Source organism: Tachyglossus aculeatus, chromosome 3 (genome assembly GCF_015852505.1).
Source record: "Tachyglossus aculeatus isolate mTacAcu1 chromosome 3, mTacAcu1.pri, whole genome shotgun sequence".
In the NCBI taxonomy this organism is placed as follows: Eukaryota; Metazoa; Chordata; class Mammalia; order Monotremata; family Tachyglossidae; genus Tachyglossus; species Tachyglossus aculeatus.
The window spans coordinates 74,591,631-74,599,178 of NC_052068.1; the positions used below are offsets into that span (position 1 = coordinate 74,591,631).

Sequence of the window (7,548 nt, forward strand, 5' to 3'; positions counted from 1 at the left end):
GGCTTCTACCTTGTACAGAACGCTGTACTGGGCACCTACTGAGTCCCTATTCTAAGTGCTTGCTGTAGTACAATAGGGGACATTGTCCCTGGAGATTACAATATAATGGGGGTAAAAGAAAACTTCAGACAATGCTGCATCCCAGCTGGAAAGTGGGACAGGCCAGCATGACTCACTGTCATCAAGAAGGAAGTAACCCTCTTTGAACTAAAGGTTTGTATGGAAAGAGAGGGGAGGAGGCAAGAGAGAGAGCAAGCTCTATAAACAGAAGCAGCGTGGTCTAATAGAAACACTACGGACCCGGGAGCCGGAAGATCTGGGTTCTAATCCTACCTCTGCCATTTGCCTATTGTGGGACCTTGAACTTAACACTTAACTTCTCTGTGCCTCATTTTCTGCATCTGTCAAATGGGGATTCAATATCTGTTCTTCCTCCCCCTTAGTCTGTGAGATCCATTTGGGGTCGGGACTGTGTCTGATTTTATTATCATGTATCTACCCCAATACTTAGTACAGTGCTTGGCATATAGTAAGTGCTTAATAAATACCACAGTTATTATCAAATACAACAGCCCAACAAGGACACCTTTTTTGTGTGCCCAAGTGTACTAAGTGCTTGGAAGGTACAATGAGAAGCAGCGTGGCTCAATGGAAAGAGCACGGGCTTGGGAGTCAGGGGTCATGGGTTCAAATCCTGGTTCCTCCAACTGTCTGCTGTGTGACCTTGGGCAAGTCACTTAACTTCTCTGTGCCTCAGTTACCTCATCTGCAAAATGGGGATTAAGGCTGTGAGCCCCACGTGGGACCACCTGATCACCTTGTATCCTCCCCAGCGCTTAGAGCAGTGCTTTGCACACAGTAAGCGCTTAACAAATGCCATCATTAGTATTATTATTTTTACAATTCAGCAATAAAGAGAGACAATCCCTGTCCACACCAGGCTTACAGTCTAGAAGGGGGAAGACAGACATCAAAACAAGTAAACAGGCATCCTCATCAGTGGTGTCTTGTAAGCTACCTCTAGGCTAAGAGCTCTTTTTTGTGGTATTCATCAGGTGCTGATGTTCATTCATTCATTCAATCATATTTATTGAGCGCTTACTGTGTGCAGAGCACTGTACTAAGTGCTGGGGAAGTACAAGTTGGCAACATATAGAGACGGTCCCTGCCCAACAGCGGGCTCACAGTCTAGAAGGGGGAGACAGACGACAAGACAAAACATATTAACAAAATAACATAAATAGAATTAGGAGAGCTGGCCCCCGTCAGCTCTAAACCGGTCCACCGGGACCCTCGACGTCCTCCCCGTAGCCCCCCAAGACCTCAGCAGGCCTCATTCATTCAGTCATTCTAGCACTGCTGTAAACACTGGAGTTGTTGTTGTTGTCTTATGCTGTCGAGTCATGTCTGACCCATGCCATGGACACATCTCTCCCAGAATGCCCCACCTCCACCTGCAATTGTTCTGGTAGTGTATCCAGAGAGTTTTATTGGTAAAAATATGGAAGCAGTTTACCATTGTCTCCTTCCGTGTGGTAAACCTGAATCTCCTCCCTCGACTCTCTCCCAAGCCGCTGCTGCCCGGCACAGGTGAGTTTTGACTTGTAGCAGATTGCCTTCCACTCGCTAGCCACTGCCCAAACTAGGAATGGAATGGATATGCTTCTGCTTGACTCTCCCTCCCATAGTCGAGGCTGGTAGAGTACTGGAAACTCTCCAGGTGTGACCCTGAGAGGTGAAGCACTGGGGTAAATATAAGTTTACCAGACCAGATACACTCCCTGTTCCAAATGGGGCTTGCAGCCTAAGTAGGAGAGAGAACAGATATTGAATTCCCTTTTTGCAGTTAAGGAAACAGGCACAGAGAAGTCAAATGACTTGTCCAAGGTCACACAGCAAAGCAGTGGCAGAGCTAGGATTAGAACCCAGGTCCTTTGGTTCCCGGGACCATGCGTTCCCTCCTTGTGGGCAGGGAATGTGTCTACCAACTCCTTCAAAGATCATAGTGCAGTGTTCTGCACACAGTAAGTGCTCAGTAAATACCAATGACTTACTGATTGGTTGAAATGAACGAGAACTACATATTTGTAAGGAAGGGGATAAGACCCAAATTGCTTATATCTGGGTGAAGAGCCAAGATGAACATTTTAACAGCAAAGGTAAAACAAGACAGCAGAGGAGCAACCAGAAATCAGGGAATTGCAAGAATCAACATGAGAATTTAGGAGGACATTTGACAGTGATAAAAAGGAGCATTTTTTGAAATAATAAGTAAATGTCCCATATGGAAAAAGGAAAGAAAGGGAAGAGTCCAGTATGATAACACTACAACAGTTAGAAGTCTTGAGTCTGAAATCTAGGCCCTAAAAAAAGTATGAGGGTAAAAAAGAAGAGCTATAGAGATACTGAACTTGAGATCCTGGTGAAAGATTTAGCAAGTAGGCTAGTGGAGGATGAAAAGTCAATGGCAGGGAAGGTAAAGCATGAATTTGCCAATGTGAAAATTGAATTCTTGGAAGGGAATAAAAAAAAAATCCCAAAGAAGCAAGAGTCAATGAACAGTAAGGAGTGATGGAAGTCCAAGGTAGAGAATGGGCATTTTGACAGCAGAAAGTCAAGAAAAATAAGCGTGAAAAGCAACTGCCGCAGCTGAAAAGCTTTTAAGTGCAACAGCATGATGTAAGTGGAGAGGACAGGAGACTGGGGTTCCACTCCCAACTCAAGCACACACCCCTCTAAGTCTCAGTTTCCTCAGCTGTAAAGTGGGTAAGATGGCTATAACAATACCTACCCCACAGGGATGTTGTGAGGAGAAAATAGGGTAAATGTACAGCCATGTGGTGTCAGTGCTACGTATTGCTTTTCCTTGATGGGGAAAACATCAAAATATTCAGAAATTTTAGAGTTGATCCAACAGCCTAATCTTCACCTCTTTGGACATCTTGCCTTCAAGTCCATAGGCTAAGAGTATTTGTACATGGGCCTGGATTCGAGTGTGTTTACGTGTCTGATAAAACCCCGAGTAACTGCTTTCTAGAGACAATGGCAGCTGGGCCCACCAGAAAGAGCTCGGAATCAGAAGACCCGGGTTCTAGTCCTGGCTCCAGCACTTGTCTGTTCTGTGATCTTTTGCAACAGACTTAACTTCTCAGTGCCTCCGTTTCCTTATCTGTAAAATGGGGACAAAGTACCTGTTCTCTCTCCCGTGTGAGCTTCATGTGGGATCCTATTTTCTTGTATTTAATTTACCGTCAGCGTTGTTATTTTCATTTATCTTTGCCCTATCAGTGTACTCCTGCCTAATTCAAATAGACGTTACATTGACAGGGTGAAGCAGCTGCAGAGGCCTGTTTAGGCTCTTCTTCAGAGTAATGGACTCCCTGATTTTTCAATCATTAATTGAGGGCTGACTATGTGGAGCACTTTAACAAGCCCTTGGGAGAGAACCGTAGACACATCCTTGTCCTCAAGAAACTTACAATCTAGCAAGTTCCTCTTTACATTGAGAGGAAAACACAAGAAAGGAATTTCCTATCTCAGTGGAAAGGTGCAAATGTATAAATCTTTATTTCATTCATTCATTCAATTGTATTTATTGAGTGCTTACTGTGTGCATAGCATTCATTCATTCATTCAATCGTATTTATTGAGCACTTACTGTGTGCAGAGCACTGTACTAAGCACTTGAGAAGTACAAGTTGGCAACGTATAGAGACAGCCCCTACCCAACAGTGGGCTCGCACTGTACTAAGCGCTTAGAAAGTGCAATTCAGTAACAGATAGAGACAATCCCTTCCCAACAATAGGTTCACCATCTAGAAGGGGGAAACAGACAACAAAACAAAACAAATTTTCTCAAATTGATCCAGACTGTAAGCTCATTGTGGGGCAGGGAACATGTCTACCCAATTTTCATTCATTCATTCAGTTGTATTTATTGAGCTCTTACTGGGTGTGAAGCATTGTACTAAGCGCTTCAGAGAGTACTGAGAGCATAGCAAAGTTAAATCATTTGTTTAAGGTCACCTGGGATGCAGTCCTGTGTTTTTTCCATTAGCCTAGGATTTCTTTACATTCAGGCCCAGACTCTTTCAATTAGGCAACACTTCGCTCTTACATACTTTTCCTGCAGGTTTGTTATTGCTTGGCTGGAATCAGGAAGATCTCATTGTGGAATGGTTCCACTTATGCAAGGATCGGTGGAAAACTTTTTTCCAGAGTCCTTTGCCATCTCCTTCCAGAGGGCAGAACCGGCCAACGCCAGGCCACCAGATAGGTTTCTAAACCCTGTGGATCGCTCTTGTGGAGCCCAAAGAGCCAGCAAAGCTTGCTTGGCTACTCTTTGTGTTGAGAGGCAAAAGTGGCTGGCTTTATTATAATCCCCCTCACCCCATTCACACTTTCTGCAGCTTGGCTTAGAATCCAGTGCCAAAGCCATCGCCCTTTCTGCCTTGAGTAATTTGACCCAGAATAGTCTCACAGCAATGATTCTGGCTAGGTTGTTCTACCTGCTCACCTTGTGATGAGTTGGGCTTGAGTTTGTGGGGCTCACAGCTGGTGGGGCACTGGTCAGACATCTCACCTGGGCCCTTGGGGCAGGGTGGACGAGTAGACTGGTGGCTATGGGGTAGTGGGTAGTGGATTTTCCGATTTCTTCAACAGGTACAACACAAGGACTCAAGAATCGCTCCTCCCTCACGTCTCCTCCTACTCTCTCACTCACCTTTCCTCCCCTCACCAACAAATAAATATAAAAAAAGTCCAGGATTTTCTTGCTATTGACAGATGATCATCAAGTCTTTTCTCTGTTGTGCCCAAGAGAGGAGAGATTTGCAGGGAGAGTGAGGTGGAGAACAAATCTGGAGGATGAGATGAAGAGAGGGAGGGAGAGGGGGTGGTGGGCTATAAACCAAAGGCAGCTGTGATCATACTGTAGGAGGAAGAGTACTGCTGCCATCACTAAACAATTGCTTGAAATCTCATGGCCCCAGTCTCTGGGAACTCTTTCAAAAGTCCTCAACATCATTTTAGGGAGATCTTTTGCATGAAAAGTTTGCCGAGGCCTGCTGCGGAATGACACTCACTAAAAATCATTCGTTTATGGATGGCCACCTTAGTGCTCCTTACTACCTTTCCCCTCCACATTTCTGCTTTCCCAAAATGCAGCGGGGTTTTAGTTTTCTTATTCCTGCCCTTGCTCAAACTAAAATATTCTGCTGTCTCCCCTGGCTTAGACCATGCAATAGTTTGGCCACTGAAGGTGGCACCACTTATGCCCATCCAATTGCAAATGACTTAGTTGTTATACTCATTCCTGGTATGACCAGCCTTCCTTTTTTTTACCTCAGTTGAAGATCCCTTGCTCTGGGCTGTTTTGCAAAAGAGAGAGAATGAGAAAGGTACTCCAGGGAGGAGAATGCAATTATCGCCCCATCGTTGTTTTCCCTCTCCTCTCTACCCCCCATCAAGTAGTTCTTCAAGCCCACTCCTACTTACTTTTAATGCGGACCCAATCCTCTCCTCTTCCAAGAAGACTTTCCCAACAAAGGAAAGCGAGGTGCTAATTGACCTCCAGTACCCGCTCCAGGGAGCAAATCACACATTTCTCTGCCCCAAAACCACAAACCACTGAAGCTTGTCGAAGTGTAAATACACTTGTAGGCTTTGTTTTTTCTGGTGGGCCACCTCAACAGGGTGTAGAGCTGGGGGTATATTGATGTATTCTTGTCTAAGGGTATCCAGGTTGGTGCAGGCCACTGGAAAACGTCAGCTATGCAATGTCCACTGTCTCCTACTTGTGATACTATCACATATAGGGGGAGGACATAGAGCAGAGAAATCTTTAATGATGATTATGAGGGAGAATTCATTTTTTTTTTCAATTTCCCTCTCACCCTCCCATCTCAGTTCATTTTCTCTTTTCTCTTCCGAAGCAACAGATGAGTTATAATAAATATCCCATTGATTTGGGAAAGCCACCTACATTTTCTGCCCTAAGCTATTTTTACTAACAGACTTTCCTGTTTCCTATTGCTGTCTGCCACGATGGCTTATGTTGGTGGAGACTTAAAATGACATCATTCCTGATGACAGTGAGCCTGCCTTGACTGTTTACCTGATAGCTCCTTTGGAAGAAACTGAAAGGTGACTCAGCAATCGATCAAGCTATCAAACAGTTGCATTTATTGAGCGCTTTCTGTGTCCAGAGCACTGTACTAAGTGCTGGAGAGAATACAACAGAGTTGGTAGACAGATTCTCTGCCCACAGCGAGCTCACAGCAAGAAAACAGAAGGCAGTTATCAGTTATCTTTTGTTGTTTTAAACACCAAGACCTTCTAATTCAGAGATTTTTACACTAGGCTTTTCGTTCTTTTTCAGATAAATGTGTCAGCTGAAAAACTAGACACCACAACGTGCATCTTTCCTCCGCTTCCCTGAAATATGGGGAAGCATTTTATTTTTTAATCTCTTGCTCTTCATGTGACTGCATGCAGTCAGTTGTTCAGTTGAGGAGTGGCAATCTTTGGGGAGAGACTATGTTTAAGGACATGAAGTATCTCGGTTGCCCAGAGCAATAGAAGAACTTATATAAAACCCAGCTAGCGTCAACTTAGGAATAGAATGTTGCCATACCAACACACCTTTACGGGACAGTCAGGGCAGGTTGACTTGGTCACTGAGATAGTCATTTGAAATCCAGGATGATGAATTCTCAATTAAACCTTTTGGGTGTGCCCTGAAGCAAATATCTTAACTCTGTATCCCTCAGTTTCCCTTCTACCTAACCTTTCCCCCAAGAGTCTTGTGTGCAGTAATGGACTAACATTGTTCTGGGCAAGATGACAAATATAAAGTCTGGTGAGAATGCTAAATAAAAATTATACACTTTTCTTGACAGCTCACAATGCTACTATTATCCAAAAGCAACTTCTCTGCTACGACTGCCAAATGAGTAACATATCTGGCAACTGGTGGGGTTGGAAAATTCCACTGAAGGAAAGGGTGAGATAAGGAGAAAACCCCTCCTTTTCACTTCAGCCTTAATCAGCATTTGAACTTGGTCCTCAGATCATATTTATCTGCCTTTCTTTTCCCAGGAGAGGAAACACAGATGCTCAGGATGGAGAATGAAATCCTAGCCAGCACTACAAGGTTATTTTGATTAGGTGAATTATTTATTTAACTAGCACAAAAGCTTGATTTCAAATAACTGACCCATAATAAGAACAGGATAATAATAATAATGATGATGATGATGGTATTTGTTAAACGCTTACTAAGTGCCAAGCACTGTTCTATGCTCTGGGAGAGATTCGAGGTAATCAGGTTGTCCCACGTGTGGCTCATAGTTTTAATCCCCATTTTACAGATGAGATAACTGAGGCACAGAGAAGTTAAGTGACTTGCCCAAAGTCACACAGCTGATAGGTGGTAGTGCTGGGATTAGAACCCACAACCTCTGATGCCCAAGCCACTAAGCCACACTGCTTCTCTGGAACTGGAGAAGGTTAATTGGGGAAACATTAGGTGGTGATGCAAATCAATCA

General features: G+C 44.0%; 1 non-coding gene across 1 annotated transcript; it reads right to left on the reverse strand.

The window, feature by feature from the left end:
- Positions 1 to 1,600: 1,600 nt before the first annotated feature.
- Positions 1,601 to 1,738, reverse strand: LOC119925957. Its single transcript, XR_005449878.1, has one exon. It is a non-coding gene; the product is annotated as a small nucleolar RNA SNORA7 (small nucleolar RNA).
- Positions 1,739 to 7,548: the final 5,810 nt, after the last annotated feature.